This window comes from Plecotus auritus (genome assembly GCF_963455305.1).
Source record: "Plecotus auritus genome assembly, chromosome: 12".
In the NCBI taxonomy this organism is placed as follows: domain Eukaryota; kingdom Metazoa; phylum Chordata; class Mammalia; order Chiroptera; family Vespertilionidae; genus Plecotus; species Plecotus auritus.
Genome location: NC_137778.1, coordinates 12302841 through 12320304, shown reverse-complemented (window position 1 = coordinate 12320304; position 17464 = coordinate 12302841).

Sequence of the window (17464 nt, the reverse complement as noted above, 5' to 3'; positions counted from 1 at the left end):
ATGCCCCTAAACAATACAGTATAGCAACTATTTACATGGTATTTACATTGTGTTTTGTATTACAAGTAATCTAGAGGCGATTTAATGTATACCGAAGGCTGTGCATAGGTTATATCAGCCGTGGGCAAACTACGGCCCGCGGGCCGGATCCGGCCCGTTCGGCTGTTCTATCCGGCCCGCGGAGCCGAAAGAGCAGAGGGTTCTCTTACTCTCCCCTCCGCTCCTTTACTTTGAATTTATATTGGTTCACACAAACACTCCATCCATGCTTTTGTTCCGGCCCTCCGGTCCAGTTTAAGAACCCATTGTGGCCTTCGAGTCAAAAAGTTTGCCCACCCCTGGGTTATATGCAGATACTATGCCCTTTTATATATAGGACTTGATCATCCTTGGATTTTGGTATCCTTGAGGGCCCTGAATCCGATCCCTCATGATGCCAAGGACAACTGTGCATATTTGTTTGGCTGGTCCTTCCATTTCCTTGATTCCAATCCTGTATACTTTCTTCTCTGTGCCAAATATCAAAGAAGGAAACAAAGTTTGAGTGCCATTGGTGGCCTGATTTCTGCAGATGGCCACCATGCCCATCAGAAAGGCCCCAGTTCTCTCTTTCTAAGGGTCCTTTTGCTACTGTTATGAATCGTAATGTTGCAAATACTCACTAGAGTTCTATTTGGCTCTAGAACAAAAGACAAGCAAGAGTCAACAGAAGAGTAACTTTGCATTGAAGCTGTAGCCCAAATTTTGATGCTAATTGAATTCACCATCTTTCATATTCTTGTCACAATTAGATACTGCCAAAATCTTCAAGCTCTACTGCTTATGTAGTTTCCCATTTCTGGCTTCTCATTATGAACTGCTGTGCATTTTTTCATACCAATTTGTTCTGCTTCTGTTGCCCTTTCTTCCAAACACCATTGGGAACCCCAGTTCCAAAGTAAACAAATTCCTCTGTATTCATAATTTTCCCACTGTCTATTCCTTTCTCCCTGGCTTTGAGTGGATCCTGGAAATCACTCAGGAACACTGCAGTCTAGTCTGGGTGCTAGGAGCTCGGGTTCTGCTTTCAAATCCCAGTTCTGTCACTCACGAAGAGTCTCACCTTGGTCAAGGTGTCAAAAATTTCTTAGCCTAGGTTGCTACATCCATAAATGGGATAAAAATACTCCCTCTGGATTATTATGAAGAGTAAATGAGAATAAATATAAAGCACTTAGAACAGTCCCTTTCACAGTAGAAGATTTTAATAAACAATAGTATTTAGCCCTAACCGGTTTGGCTCAGTGCCGTGGTCGGCAAACTGCGGCTCGCGAGCCACATGTGGCTCTTTGACCCCTTGAGTGTGGCTCTTCCACAAAATACCACGGCCTGGGCGAGTCTATTTTGAAGAAGTGGTGTTAGAAGAAGTTTAAGTTTAAAAAATTTGGCTCTCAAAATAAATTTCAATCGTTGTACTGTTGATATTTGGCTCTGTTGACTAATGGGTTTGCCGACCACTGGCTCAGAGGATAGAGCGTCGGCCTGCGGACTGAAGGGTCCCGGGTTTGATTCTGGTCAAGGGCATGTATCTCGGTTGTGGCACATGCCCAGTAGGGGTGTGCAGGAGGCAGTTGATTGATGTTTCTCTCTCATTGATGTTTCTAACTCTCTATCCCTCTCCCTTCCTCTCTGTAAAAAATCAATAAAATATATTTTAAAAAATAGTATTTAAATAGCAATGACTGACTGCATTCTACGCATGTCAGTATTTATTTTGTTGGATGTTCTCAATATCCTTTAAATGATGTCTTTCCTTCTCCAAGCCATTACTCCATTCTCATGTAAGAAGTACCTCTCACTATGAAACCCATCCTTGCAAGGTGTACTGCTATTTATTCTTTTCTTTCCTGCTCTAACCTCACATTCCTCTAGAGCAGTGGTTCTCAACCTTGCTAATGCCGCGACCCTTTAATACAGTTCCTCATGTTGCGGTGACCCCCAACCATAAAATTATTTTCGTTGCTACTTCATAAGTGTAATTTTGCTACTGTTAATGAATCGTGATGTAAATATCTGTGTTTTCCGATGGTCTTAGGCGACCCTGCTAGTGGTTCTCAACCTGTGGGTCGCGACCCACAGGTTGAGAACCGCTGCTGTAGAGCCTAAGACCATCGGGAAACACAGATATTTACATTACTTTCATATCAAGTGAAACTCCTCAGACGCAGCTTGCTCTACCCATTTGCTGTGAATTGGTATTAAATGCTCACTTTGCAACTGAGGAGACAAGCCTCAGTTGGAGAGGCTCAGACTTTTGCTCAAGAGCACATAGCTAGTAAAAAATTAAACCCAGATCTGCTGACTGTTAAGCTTAGACACTTTGAACTGCACCGGAGCTGCCTCACAAGGCTTTCTGACATTTATACACATTTGCTTGGCATTTTGGTCCCCAGAAGGAGCATTTAATGTCATCTGAAAGCTTGAAGATGTTACTTTTTCTTTTGTAGATAATCTTCCCATATGGCCCATTTTCATCGTCATATGTGTAGTTTTCCATGAGAATTCTGTTAACTTTCCTTTCCCAGCTTTTGGGGACATTTCTATGGTCCCATTTTCCCGAGCAAAGGGGCCCATTTCACCATGGTAGCTGTAAAGAGAAAAAGGAAAAGCCTCTATATAGCCTCAGCCAGCACAGTTTCCACCTTGTAGGGCTTAACAGCAGGCCTATTGTCATTCAAGGTACATCAGTTGGCTAATGGACACAGGAGACTGGGAATGAAAGACCCACCTAGACAGAGCGTGGAACTGCGGGCGTGCTGCTGGCTGGTGTGGTTGGATTTTTATTTATTTATTTTTCCCTTCAATGGAAGGGAGATGGGGATGGCAGGTGGATCCCCCTGCAGTCTAGCTAGACAGGAAATGACCTGAAATGCATTCCAAGGAGGAATGGGTGGTATCACCTCAGGCATAGGAAGCAGAGAGATGGTTTGATGCTGAACACAGAGCTGCAACCTTTTGAATAACCATTTGTTGAAAGGGGTTGGGTGGGGGAGGGGAGATGGATGGTGAATATGTGTCAACATCACATCCTCACATGTAAAGAACCAGGTTAGAGGACAAGGGTGTTTATTTCAAGAACACACGAACCTCTGGAAGTGGGGCTTCCTGCCAGAATTAAACAAATGGATTTAATTACAATTATTTATTCAAGACCTACTATGAACATACTGGGAAACAATAAACTTAACAAAAACCAGCTTCTACCGTAACTGAGTTTACTATTTACTTTTAGTCAGAGAGGAAACCAAGCTGCAAACAACAATGATGGTTTCACTTCACCTTTGAGGTGGTCCAGGGGACGCTCATGTGTAATAAAATTTAAACCACCTTCCTCTGACCATTTAATCTAATGAATTGTTACTTCAGAGATGAGAGTCCTTGGAGGGCATATTTTTTTCTCCTTTATGTAAGATGATCAACACTCTTCTAGTTGACTACTAAAGGCATACATCAGACTCATTTCAATACTCCTATTATAAGAAGGAAAAGGAAGAATTGACAGAAAATTATATAGCGAGTACTTTTTGTAATTATTTCCATGAGTCATTTAGAAAATTGGGACTCATAGGAGAACTAGGCAAATACTTGGGACACTGAGACAGTTTCCATTTGGGATTCATGTATTTAGAGGGACAGGGATAAATGGCAGAGAGGTAGATTAATTCAATAGCATGAAAAAGGTTTTAGTGTGTCCAATATTTGAGTCTGCCTTGGGAGATGGTGAATGGCTCATTGCTAAAAGTATTCAAGGGAAAATGTTTTCAGGGATGATGAAGATGAGGCCTCTTGGGATAGGAGTGTTTATTATTTGCCTGTAAGCTCCTTTCACTCCCGATGGCAGTGTGGCGTCCCAAACAGCAATGCTTATTTAGATTTCTAGATGATGATGTCCACCCCTTTTCTCCTCCCCAGTCACAGTTCTGAAAGCCTTCGAGAGGTTTCCATACAGGAGGAGATGCGGACTAGTGGAGAAAGAAATATTATTTTGCAGCAACTGGTGCTCCATCAAAATAGAGGCCTAGCAAAATGACGGCAGACATCAGTAATGGCCAAAGCACCAGCCTTATTTATAGGTTTGAGGGAAAGATAAATACTGTACATGTACATTCAAATTAAGGCCAAGGTTTCCCAGCATGCATAGCTCTGCATCTCATTCCCCCTGTCACCTCTGCCACTGCTCTCATATTTTCTGAGCTGTTCTCCGAGTTATTGGTAATGCTGTGCCGACTAAAATGGATGGAGTCCCAAGTTGGCTGCAGGGCACAGGAATTTGATCAGCCACATTGCTGGAACTCAGATTCAAAAACATCACAGCTGTATTTGCCCTTGTCTTCAGCTGCAGCATTTAGACCCATAATGGTGATGTAGGATTTAGGATTACCTGTGAAGGGGCCCCAGATCCACTGTGGTATAATGGTGGGTAGTAAAGAGAAAAGTGCCCCATAGAAATGCTCCCTTCTCAATTCCTTTCATATCAACTAAGCATCTGTGGGGTTAGGAGGAGAGGGGTGGTCTGTTTCTGTCAGACACATTTCTAAGATAGATTTCTGAATGGCATAAAGCTAATGTTCTTTTTACAGTCTCCCCTACCCATCATATACTACAAACAATAGAGTACATGCCATGAACATATCCCCTTAGAGAAAGTTCAATCCTACTTTTGATCTTTGGGTAATGAGGACATCATAATCTAATGTAGCTAATCATGTCAAAGGCAAAATCAATAAGCATACACTTAAGTCTCCATAAGTTCATTTTTAGACCAAATCAATCAAGAGTAGTCAGTCTGATCAGGAATTCACAATATCATTAACTTTAAAACATCAAGATTTATTTTCAAAATGTTAATATATTATTATTTTAAAAAAGCTGTCTTTTTTAGTTCCTTACAATATCCTTATATAAATATACTGTGATAGAATTTGAGGCCTTTACTTGTCAAAGGTCTGTCTTCTCATCACTGCAAATAAATAAGAGTATTTTCTCTATATATTTCTGGATGTGCCATCAGCTATCTTCCAGTTGTCCCCAGAATATATATACATAGTGGGCAGGGCTAGGCATAGATATGGTTTGCAGTTGGACCCAAGGAAAAAAAAAATAGAAGGAGAAATAGGAATACACAGGGTTAACCTAAGTATGGAATATGGTTTTCTTTTTGGGATTTTCGACTTGAGTCCCAAATGAAAATTTGTTTGAATTAGTCGCTGATTTTTCTTCTAAACTTTTGTTAATATACCAACCAGGACCAGATGTCTGCCTGTCTGTATACATGTATGTGTGGTGTGTGTATTTGTTTATGCACATGCATGCAGCTTGTCTATCTACATGACTAAGAGACATTAATTGAAGAGTACATTTGTTCTCAGTGGATGTAGTTAATCCTACAGTGTAAATCTCAACCTAACAGAGTGTGTTAAGATTTGCAATGCACCATTTTTCACTCGCCAAGATTCTTTGGATAATTGCGGAAGCTTAGTGCTACATCTTGGGAGGCATCAGCATGGGGTGGGGTGAAGGAAGGAAATTTATATTTGTATTAATACTATAAAACTGATTATTTAACTGACAAAGACCAAGACACTTCACATATTTGGTATCTTTTTTTTTTTCACAATGTGAATAATTATATCTATCTCTCAGTATAGCAATTTTCATTTATATTTTATAGACAAGGTTACTGAAGGTCAAGAAATTAAATAATTTATCCAATATTATGTGATTAGTAAGTGGCAATCAGGCATTTATTTAAACCTCTGGAATCCAGCAATGGGGGTTTGAGTTTATCAGAGAGAACTCATGAATAACTTGGTAAGGTCAGAGCTGTATGTGGTCATGACCAAGGTTTAACACAGGACCTCAAAATACTGTTAAATGAATGACTGTAAATTCAGGGTAATCAACCTATTTATCACAGAGTGAGGAAACAGTGTGGTGTCAGGGCTAAATCAGTGCTTAGGTTTCAACCCTGGTAGGGAACAGTGGTTAGATAATGATGGTTTGATTCTGCAGACCAGGTTAGAGGTATGAAAAGTCAGTCTAGTACTGAAATAAGCACATGATGGAGCTCTAAATGCTTAAGTTTCAATTCAGAGTCAACTGACGTTTATTGAGTAGCTGTTATGTGCTAGCTTCTTATTCCTGTATGTAGTTTCTTTGTTATCTCATTGTACCTTTACAGCAATCATTTTTCTAGAGTTTCCTGAAGGTGTGACTTTCTGTGGGTCTCAAACTAATATGTGGTGAAGTCAGTGTTGGAACCCCGGTCTCCTGACTCATTCCAATATTATTCACATAAGGAGTATAGTCCATTTTCCATAAGCATCTCACTTGACGTGTCAACAACCTAGCATCTTCACGTGGCTCCCAGGATGGCATTCCCTTCTTGTTTTCCTTTTATTTTATTAACAACACTCTCTCAGTTTCCTCTGTCAGTTTCTTCTGAGTCCACGGACTTCTGAACATTGGTGTATTCATAGTTCAGTCTTTGTACCTTTTCTCGTTTCTATCTACACTCATATCTTCGATGTGCTCATCTAGTCTAATGGCTTTTAGTGACATCATGACAACTCCAAAACATAGATCTCTAGCCCAGAGCTCCCTCCTGAGCTCTCTAAAGCTTCTTTTCAATGTCCCATAGCATCTCACATTTCAGTTTTTTAATCGTGCACTCCTGATATGCCCCACAACTCAATCACACTTGCTGTATCTTACATCTTATCTAACAGCAGCTCCACCCTTCCAGTTGCTCAGGACCCAAACCATAGAATCACCTTTAATGCTCTCATCCAGTCCATATGCAATGCCGGCAAATTCTCTTGGCTATGTCTTCAGAAAATGCCTGAGGTTTGAGTACATCTGACCACTCTCACAGCTATCCTCTTGGTCCAATTCACTGTCAACTCTTGGATTATTGCAAGAGACTTTCCTGGTCTGAATTTGTCCACCTTCAACCTTTTTTGCTTATAGTAGCCAACGTGATCTCCTAAAAGGTTAAGTCAAAACATGTCACTCTTCACCTCACAACCGATTCACTCAGAGTAAAAGGCAGTGTTCTTATAATGTTATACAAGGCTTGACATGATCCGGCCTCATTAAGCATGAACGGCTACCTTAAAGACTTGGCCCTTGCTATTTCCTCTGCCTGGAACGTACTTCCCCAGACATCTGCATCTCTTGCTCCTTCACTTTTTTTTTATTAATGTTTTCTTATTGATTTTAGAGAGAGGAAGGGAGATGGAGAAAGAGATAGAAACTTCAGTGAAAGAGAAACATTGATCGGCTTCCTGCTGCACCCCTCCCCCTCAGCTACTGGGGATTGAGCCGGCAACCTGGGCATCTGCCCTGACTGGGAATCGGACTGGCAACCTCCTGGTGCCCGGGTTGATGCTCAACCAACTGGGCCACATCACCAGCTGGGTGCTCCATCATTTTTTAGGTCATTCTTAGCCATGCTATTTAAATTACACACTGTTTTCACACATTCAACTCTTTATCCCACTTTTCTATTTTTCTCCATGGTATTTATATCAGTCTGGCATATTCTATATTTAACTTACATACCTTTTTAATTGCCTCCTCTCCCCCTAATAAATGTGAGCACTAAGAATGAAGCAGGCAAGGATTTTTGCTATTTTGCTTGCCAATGCATCCCCAGCAAAGGGGATAGCGCATAGGAGAAATTTTTTAAAATTAAAAATAGAAAACCATGATTAAATGTCTGGGAGAGAGGGAGCCATAGAATTCAGCACTCCAGGAAGAGGCACGGAGAGTGATATAATCCCTGATAGGTAGGCAGCCAGCCAAGCAGTTTCAGTGAGACGCTAAGGCGTATGTGCACCAATGCACACCCTCACAACTTCCTGTAGCAGAAAATCCCCCCATATTCCAACATCATACCCCTTTGCCTCAGAAAGAAACACTAGGGCTCAGAAACACGACAGGTCATGAACCATGTAAGTATTTATAAACAGTTGTGTAAACACAGAACACAAGTCCTGAATCTATTTCTTTTGTAATGGTGCACAATTGCAAAATAAAAATAGAAAATGAAAGAAAACACCTTTGAGTATCTGTTTATGGACCCCTCCCCCAGTAGTGCTCTGTTATTGTATCTGACCTCCACCCGTGCACCCTTCCATTTGGGACACTCTCCATTTTATGACTCTCTCTATATATGGCTGGCCAGTAATTCATGCTTCTCAAAATTTGATTGGAATTAATTGCTATGTATTGGTCTCTGCCCCTGGTTCCTGGGTGCAGAGCTCCTGAAACCCCTATAATTTCCTAAGGGATAAGAGGACTAGGATCATCTTTTGTTCTAATGTTTGGCCTTTGACCCTAGTTCCTGGCTCATAAATCCCTTGAAGTTTCTTGGGTGATAGCAGTGTCTTTTGTTTTAATGAGGAGACTCCTGGATGCGAGTGGTCACCATATAAAAACAAGCCATGACTAGAAGCTTGGCATTTTTAGCTCAACTCCCCATTTTCCAGAGAGGGAAGGGGGGCTAAAAATAGAGTCAAGGATGGATCCTGTCTCCATGATGAAGTCTTCATAACCATCCCTAAAGGACAGGGCTGAGGGAGCTTCTGGGTTGGTGAGTCCATGTAAATGCTGGGAAAGTGGCGGCTCCAGGGAGGACATGGAAGCTCCACACCCCTCCCCACATACCTTGCTTATGCATTTCTTCCATCTGGAAGCCCATCTGTACCCTTTACCATATCCTTTTGTAATAAGTCAGTAAAAGTAAGCAAGTGTTTTCCTAAGTTCTGTGAGCCACTCTAGCTAACTAATTGAATCAAAGGAGGGGGTCATGGAAACCTCTGATTTACAGCTGATAGGTCGGAAGCTCAGGTGACAACCTGGGCTTGCAATTGGCATCAGAAGTGGGCTGTAGTTTTTGGGACTGAGCGCTTAACCTGTGGGATCTGATGGTATCATCATGTAGATGGTGTCAGAATTAAATTGTAGCACACAGCTGGGGCCACAGAATTGTTTGATGTGGGAGAAACCCCTACACAAGTTGTGTCAGAATAGTTGTGAGTGGGGTAGTAGTGTGAGAGTAAAGGCAAAAAGAGGAGTAGAGTGTTGATTTTCTACAATCAAGTGCCAATGTATATATAATGCATTATATAATGTATATGATATAAATATTTATAATATATACATACATTTAGATATATACATACTAGTGTAGATACCTATACATATATATTTGACTGGCACTTAATGCATACTCCTTAAAAGGTTCTAAGTTCTATGTGTAAGAAACACAATGTTGACAGAAAAGCAGAGACTGATGGCTTAATGTTGCATCATTCTTTCCCATATATATTCAACTAACTTGGTTTAATGTCCTGAGGACACACAGCTATATCAATAGGAGTAAAGTATGCTGGAAGGCCTAACACTTCTACCTGAAATATGTATTGTAGATGATTGCTCATTTTCATCCAGGTTCTGTTTTGTATGTTATAGAATCCAGATCGTTTCAATGTCAGCTAAAATAAGTTTTAATTAAGAATCTTACCAGGTGTATTGATCTTGGCAAGTGGTTCTGGAACATGCCTTGGTGTGATATTCTTGGGCTGGTTGTCCAATCAGCCCTCACAACTCTGTGTGCAGAGGTCCTTTACTGTGGAAAATATTTGGGAATAGTTTCCCTCAGCTGTTCATGTTTCCAGCAGTATTACTGCCTCTGAGATCCCATTTGAGGTCTCAACACACCTCAGTGAGAACAAAGACCTGTGTTGCCAATAGAATCTTAAGAAATTTTACTCAACTCGTGATGCCCATAGATACCATGGGAGAAAGCAATGAGATTTGAAGTCCAACTCAAGAAACAAAATTTAAAACTTGTTTCTAAAATTAGTGATTTATTAAATATCTCATCTTCTCCTCCTCCCCCTCCTCCTCTTCCTCTTCCTTCTTCTTCTTTTGTTAATCCTCACCAGAGAATATTTTTCCATTGATCTTTAGAGGGAGTGGAAGGAAGGGAGGGAGGGGAGAGAAAGAGAGAGAGGAAAACATTGATGTGAGAGAGACACATAGATTAGTTGCCTCCCTAACTGGTCCCTGACCAGGGGCCAGGGATCAAACCTGCAACCCACATAATCGCCCTTGACTTGGAGTCAAACCTGGGACCCTTGAGTGAGCAGGCCAATGCTTTAACCATTGAGAACATTGGCCAGGACATATCTCATCTTTTTTAAAAATTTCTTCTCGGTTTGTATCCCTCCCAATACCATAAGAGCCAACATGTCTTAGGAAGCAGTGGGTAGGAATTGTACTCTTATCCATATGCATTATCTGCTTCATTTTCTTCCCAGTTCAGACTTTTTCCCATGGTAATAACAGAAAATAAGAGGTGTGGTCTTATTAAGAAAGGAGGATTAGCGACCCTCTGGGGAGATGACCTTAATCGATTTAAATGGATTTGTACTGTGACAGGTGTTTGGCTTCTCATCCAGCTTGAGAAATTTCAAAAATTACTGATGCCTCTGTTTAGCCAGCAGACTTCAGAATTTTAAAAGATGATCAGGTGATTCTAATGTGCAGACACACTTGTGAATTACTAGTATGGGCCCATGACAGGAACCAGCCATTCATCATTGCAAAGTCCCTCTGAATCAAAGTGTATCAAATTTCATGGAGCCAGAGATACTATCCAGACTATATGTATCCTCGCCAATGTCTGGCCTCAATATACAAGGCCAAAATAGCTAATTTTGAAAGGGAAAGGATTATATCTTTAACTATGCTCCCATAACAAATGTATCTAAATTATAAATGAATAAATAAATTTTTAATTATAAAGAAAAATCTAAATTATATACAGGCCGTCTGTGGGTAGCAACTTAACTATTATAAGAGTGCTATTCAACGGAAATAAAAGGACATTAAAAGCAGTTTTCAGTTGCTGGGAGAGCTCTGCTGCTTAAACTGAGTGCCCATATAATCTATGTTTGATTGTATCCTTTTAAAAAGTGTATCCCAACAGTCAGGAGTGGAGAGATCAGGAAAATCTAGACTTGGATGTGAGAAAAGTAAAAGTCTATGGTCTAAGCTCTATTTTGAGATATCCACATGGAAATTTGAAGTGGGAATCAAAGGTAATAAATTTCAGCCAACCCCACTCTCTAAACTTTAACAGGGAGACAGCTACTCTGCATAGCACTCGCCTGCAGGACAGGCCACCATCCCTTGGGTTTTCATGCACATCAGAGCAGACAGCTCATAGGGAAAGGGAAGCCTGACCAGAATTAAGTTGGATCCTCGTGGAAGGGTGTGAGAGTCTGGGCACTCTGACGGCTCTCCTCATGAACCCATCCCGGAGATGGAAAGGTTGCCCACTTCCATCCACTAGGAATAAAATGGGATCCGCATAAATACTTGAAATATTTCAAGAAGCTACACTCAAAAAAGAAACAGGTGAAATGATTGTTAATGTGTCTTTTGTTACCCAATCTATCTTACCACTTCAACATGCAATAAATATAACAAAATTATTTAACATTCTTTTCTTTACAAGGCTTTGAAATTTGATATATATAACATCTTATTATGGACTAATTACATTCAAGTGCTTAATAGCCACATGTCTTTGGACACTGGGGATGTAAAGGAAAGATCACAGGTCTGAGTAAAAACGTATGTTCTGTTTGAGGCTTACCTGGCAGATTACACTATACTAGAGGCACGACGCATGAAATTCGTGCAAGGGGCTCAGCCCTGGCAGCCACAGTGGCTTGCCTCGGCCCTCACAGCCCAGGTTTCGTCCTTACGTCTGGAAGGTCATTCGGCTGTCCAGTCTAATTAGCATATTACGCTATTATTATTATAGATGGTCTTTAGAGTTGTTTCTTAGCCCTTACGTTCTCTGACTTGATATCAACTCAGTGTGGGTTCATGGAAAAAAATGGGTGAGAATGGCTGAGCCTCTGAAGCTGGGATAGTCCTCATGGCAAACCTGCATTGATTTGCTCTTTTTATCTCAATTTAGGGCAATTAAAAAAGTGTCTTCATCTTTCAGCAACACAGTAGGTGAGCAGAGGATAGGGTCTTTGTCCCATCAAAACAAAGGGATTCCATGGGATGTGGTTCCAGGGAAAATCTCACTGTAAGGATTGCTTAATAGGGAATTACACTTTGCTATTGACCCGAGTGTTCAGGCAGTGAACAGTGTGGCATAAATCAAACCCTTGACCCATGAACAGAGAGCAAAGCCCTTTTGATTAGTTTTTGCACGGCTTTATTAAAAAGAGCACTGCACCCTCCCCTGGTCCCTTTCACTCCAAAGACTGAAGGAAATCACGAGGAACCGTCTACCACCCCTGACATTGACTCTCAGAGCAATGATATGCTTGGGGACAGCATAGCTTTGTCTGGCCTCCTTGCCTGGGGTGGCCTTGGAGCTATTAAAAGTCTCTATGCTTTGCCCCACTTTCAGATACATTTGCTCAAATGGTTGTCTATTTAGACCAGTCACGAAAACGTCTGTTTTTGCTGGTGGGATGCGAAGGGGCAGTGGTGAAGTATTTGAACTAAAATGAGAAAAATGAACGTTCAGCCCATCTGTTCTCCTGAAGCGCTGTATGGCCCTAGCCAGCAGTCTCTCCATATCCAGGCTCCGTTCTTCCCCGTGTAAAACCAGCAAAGCCCTTCCCACGTGCATGGTGAGGGTCATGTTCATGGACTCCTGGCACACTGCACAGGAAGGTTTAAGATAAATGCAAGCTACCACGGTGAATCACTTCAACAGACCCCGTGGAAGAAACAGGATGGTAAATAACTGTCAAATCTTGCTAAGCAGTTCAGGCAGATGAGGAGCAGGAATCCCCTGAAAGCCAGGTCGAGTACAAAGGGAGAGGGCTGGAAGAGAAAGGAAGGAGGCGTAGGGGGCTGCTCGCTGCTCTGAGACAAAATGCTCAGGAGCTAAGGATGGTAAAGTTTGGAAACCTTGCCTTTGTCCTGGGAGGGCTTGGCAAGCAAAACTGATTAGCTGTAGAATATCATTTAAATCTCCTGGTACAGCAAATCCAAGTCTTTAATCATTATCTCTCAAACCACCAAAGAGCTCCAGACACACACACACAGCCTCACTGAGAGACTTGTCAAGACGGAAACAGTAATTCACAAATTCACTAAAATTCCCTGCTCCACCGAGCAGTATGACAGCGCCAGCGACCGTGGTAACATTTCTATTCAAACTGGCTTTGGAGCCGAAGCTATAAATATCCTTGCAATATTTCCAACTTCAGAACATAAAGACAGCTTTACAGCACTGATAAAATAGAAATTACTTTCTCTCTGAGGTCTTGCTGGAATTTTAATGTCTGTTTTGCAATAAAGCAGCTCCTACACAATTTGATTTGAGGGAAAGAAAACAAACGGTCTAATTTAGTTACAATAACGACTCTGCTTGTATTGTTTGCCCTACTTGCTTCTCTGTCTGGTGGGCTGTTCAAGTTTGTAGCAGGGGTGATGTTTATGAGAATATTAAAATGGTTTCTTTATTATTTAAAGATACATTGTCCCCCATCCCTCCTTGCCACAGAGCAACCAAAAAATTTTTTTTTCAAAGCAGAAACAGAGAGAAGAAAATAAAGTTTACAGCCCTTAATAGCGCTTTGTGAAAATTGCTTGTTGGAACTGTAAAGCTGTTGACCAAAGATGACACGAATTTAAAAGGCTTTTGAAATGTAAACGATCATAGCAGCTTTAATTATTCCATATGTTGCCCCAGTTCTAGTTAATGCCTTCAGAGCTGAGCGAAGCATGTTTTTTTTTTTTTTTTTTTAAATCCATATACACTCCTCTCCTTTGTAGATTATGAGGGAGAGAGAGAGAGAGAGAACTTTGTGTTTGCACATGGACTGCATGCTGAAGGCATAGGAAAGTCGAGTTGAGAACAGAAGCTAAGGATGGAGCAGGATTTCTGGGGACAAGAACTGAGTGATTAAAGGGAGGCAGGATTTGATTACTGATCAGGGATGTAATTAACCTAAGCTCAGACTTCTTGGCAGAGGGTTAAGGTTCAAATTAGCGATAGTTAGGTTTTGGGTTCCCACCAATTTATCTTTGCATTGAAAAAGGATTTCTCCCTACTTGAAAAGCATCATGACCCCATAACACCTTCCAACTGGCTTGTCAAGGGATCTCTCCTAGGTCAGATGGCCCCAAGCAAACCCATGAGGCAGAAATTCTCTTCCACAATCAATCTGCCTCCCCTCTTCCTTTACTCATCTGCTTCCTTATGTTGATTTTTCTTGCTCCCTTGTGCCTAGAACAGACTCTATTATTACCTTTCCCTCTTTGGATTCTCAAAATTTTTTTCATTTCCTGCCATCCAAACATTATATCTAACTATGCCTACATCCCAATGTCCTAAAATATGCCAACAATTCTCAACCTTGTTCTAAATATCTCAGTGTTCCTCCTATGTAGTGTATTACACTTCATAACCTATAAAATGTTTGGCTTAACAGGAAATTAGGCACTTGTGTTCCTAGGACCCTTCAGATTTCACAGAACATCTCATTGATTGCCTAATAGGGAGGCAACCAGTGGCTACACTCCTATGTCAATCACAGAACCTGCACTTTTATAAAATAATATAAGAAGGACTCATGTATGTTTAAGCTGCTCTGCTGCTTTACAAAAGTTTGAAAATCACTGCTGTTGTCCGGGCCTTCATTTTTCAGGAGAGAAAACTTAGATGCAGAGACGGGAAATGATTAACTTTTTTTTTTTTTTTTTAATGCTGAATAATGGTAGAGTGGGTACAAGAACTCAAGTGGGTTTGCTGTTACAATGATAGGGTACTAATCTCTAATGAACTAATTCATACCTAAGTGAAAACACCTTTATGATTGATCAATGTTAAGAATAGTTCATTAAAACAAAAATAGTAACAAGTGATTGTGATGCCCTTGCCAAGGAGACATTTCAAGAATTAGGTATTATAGGGAAGCAGGTCTCAAAGTTTGGTCTGAGAATTCAATGGGGAGAGGACAGTCTTTTCAACAAATAGTTCTGGGAAAACTGGATACCCTCATGAAAAGAATGAAATGGGAACCTTATTTTATATCTTATAAAAATTAACTCAAAATGAATCAAAGACCTAAATCTCTAAACTATAAATCTCTTAGAAGAAAACATGGGACAAAAGTTTCTTGGCATTAGATTTGGCAGTGATTTCTTGGTATGACAGGAAAAGCACAGGCAAAAAACAAACAAACAAAAATAGACAATTTAGACTTCATAAAAAGTTTAGAAATGTGTGCAAAGACAATATCAACCCAAAGAGTAAAAAAAAATATTTGGAAATCATAAACCTGATAAGGAATTATTATTCAGAATATATAGAGAACTCAACAAAAAAGAACAACCCAATTAAAAAATGGGCTAAGGACTTGAATAGACATTTCTCCAAAGAAGATAAACAAATAACCAGTAAGTATAGAAAATATGCTCAACATCACTAATCATTAGGGAAATGCAAATCAGAACTGCAATGAGATACCACGTCACACCCAATAGTCACACCCAATAGGATGACTACTACTTCTTAAATAAAACAGAAAATAACAAATGTTGACAATTATGTGTAAAGATTGGAACCACTTGGCACTGCTGGTGGGAATGGAAAGGGAAACAGCTGCTGTGAAACAGTATGGCAGGTCCTCCAAAGCTTAAAAATAGAATTATCATATTGTCCAGGAATCCCACTTCCGGGTGTGTACTCTAATACAATGAAAGCAGAGTCTCAAAGAGGTATTTGCACACTCATGGGATGTCTCCAAAAACTTGGAAATAGGGAAAACACAGCCAGCTAGGAGAGCAGACTGTTGGGTCGGGCACAGTGGGTCAGATCTGTGGGTCTGGGTCAGCGCTGGACTGATGGCAGCTTCATTGGAGGCTTTAACCAAACTCATGCAAAGAGTCTGCCAACCAGAAAGAGGGGTGGGGGGCGGGTTGGTAAGAACTAGATGGGACAACATCCAAAAGGCAAGTCCTGACACTTCCCATTTCAGGGAGTATGCTGTGTGATACTGTGATCATAGAGCACTAGGAAGGAGATTAGGAGATATTTTTTCCAGTCCTGGTTTTATCAGTCAATAATTTTGAGACTATTAAATATGTTATCCACAGAAGGTGTTCGATTTCTTTTATATGCACTGAGTGGTGAAATAGAAAGACCAGTGGACTAGGAGTATTATGGAATACACATCAAGTGTTAGGCAATGTTCCTAACACATGGGAAATGCTCCATTGCCAGTATTTTAGTATTTATTCTTGCATCATATTAGTATAGAATAGCTGATGCTGGAAAAATTAGGTATTGCTTTGAGGCCTAGTTTACTCATTTCTAAACTGAGAATTGCTGTGCTTCCTAGTGCACCCACCAAAGCTGTGAGGTACAGTGAAAACAGGATAGGATTCAGGAGTCAGGATGCCTGTGTTTCATTCTAGCAAGAACCACTAAAAATCAAATGACCTTGGGAAAGTCATTTCTCTGGCCAGCCCCTTGTTTCCTCAGCTGTAAAACAAATAGTCTTTCAGGTTCTATCCAGCACTGATACTCCTTGTCCACCGTCTCCTATGATCCCACAAGTGTGAAAACTCTTTTCTAGATTACTTAGTATATTCAGGGTAGAGCTGGGCCTAGACAGGGGTGGGCAAACTTTTTGACTCGAGGGCCACAATGGGTTCTTAAACTGGACCGGAGGGCTGGAACAAAAGCATGGATGGAGTGTTTGTGTGAACTAATATAAATTCAAAGTAAAGGAGCGGAGGGGAGAGCAAGAGAACCGGATAGAATAGCCGGATCCGGCCCGCGGGCCGTAGTTTGCCCAAGGCTGGCCTAGAACCTAAGTCTTGTAGTTTCTGAAGGTATGAATAGATTGTTCTGGGTAATGAGGTGTTCCAAGATAGCCTGAACACTTGGAACATTCCATCTCAGTGATTCATTTTTAAAGACCAAATATTGTTCTGTATAACTTGTAATAAAGATGGAAGGCTTTTTTTTTTTTTTTTTTAAGTTAAAAGAGGAAGGGAGACACTGTCTACTGAGGACCAGCTGTCTGGTAAAATTTCAAGTACTTCCTAGTTCCAATGGGTGGGAAATGCCACAACAACATTCGTCGTGGTGTCATTTTCGAAGTTCCAGTCCCAGCAGCAATCAGGAAGTGCAGGGGAGTGTGGCAACAATGAAAACAAGAAATTAATCAATTGCTCCCTAACTGTACTGAATGGGGGAACAGCATGACCAAAGCTATGGCAGGGCTATAAAAACAGAGATGTAATATCTGCTCTGTTTTAATCCATTTTATTAAACCAGGAATGAAAATTGTTATCTAAAAAATAAAAACTTACCTTTCTTTGGAAAGCTCAAATACTTTTTTGGTTTTTATCCAAATCATTT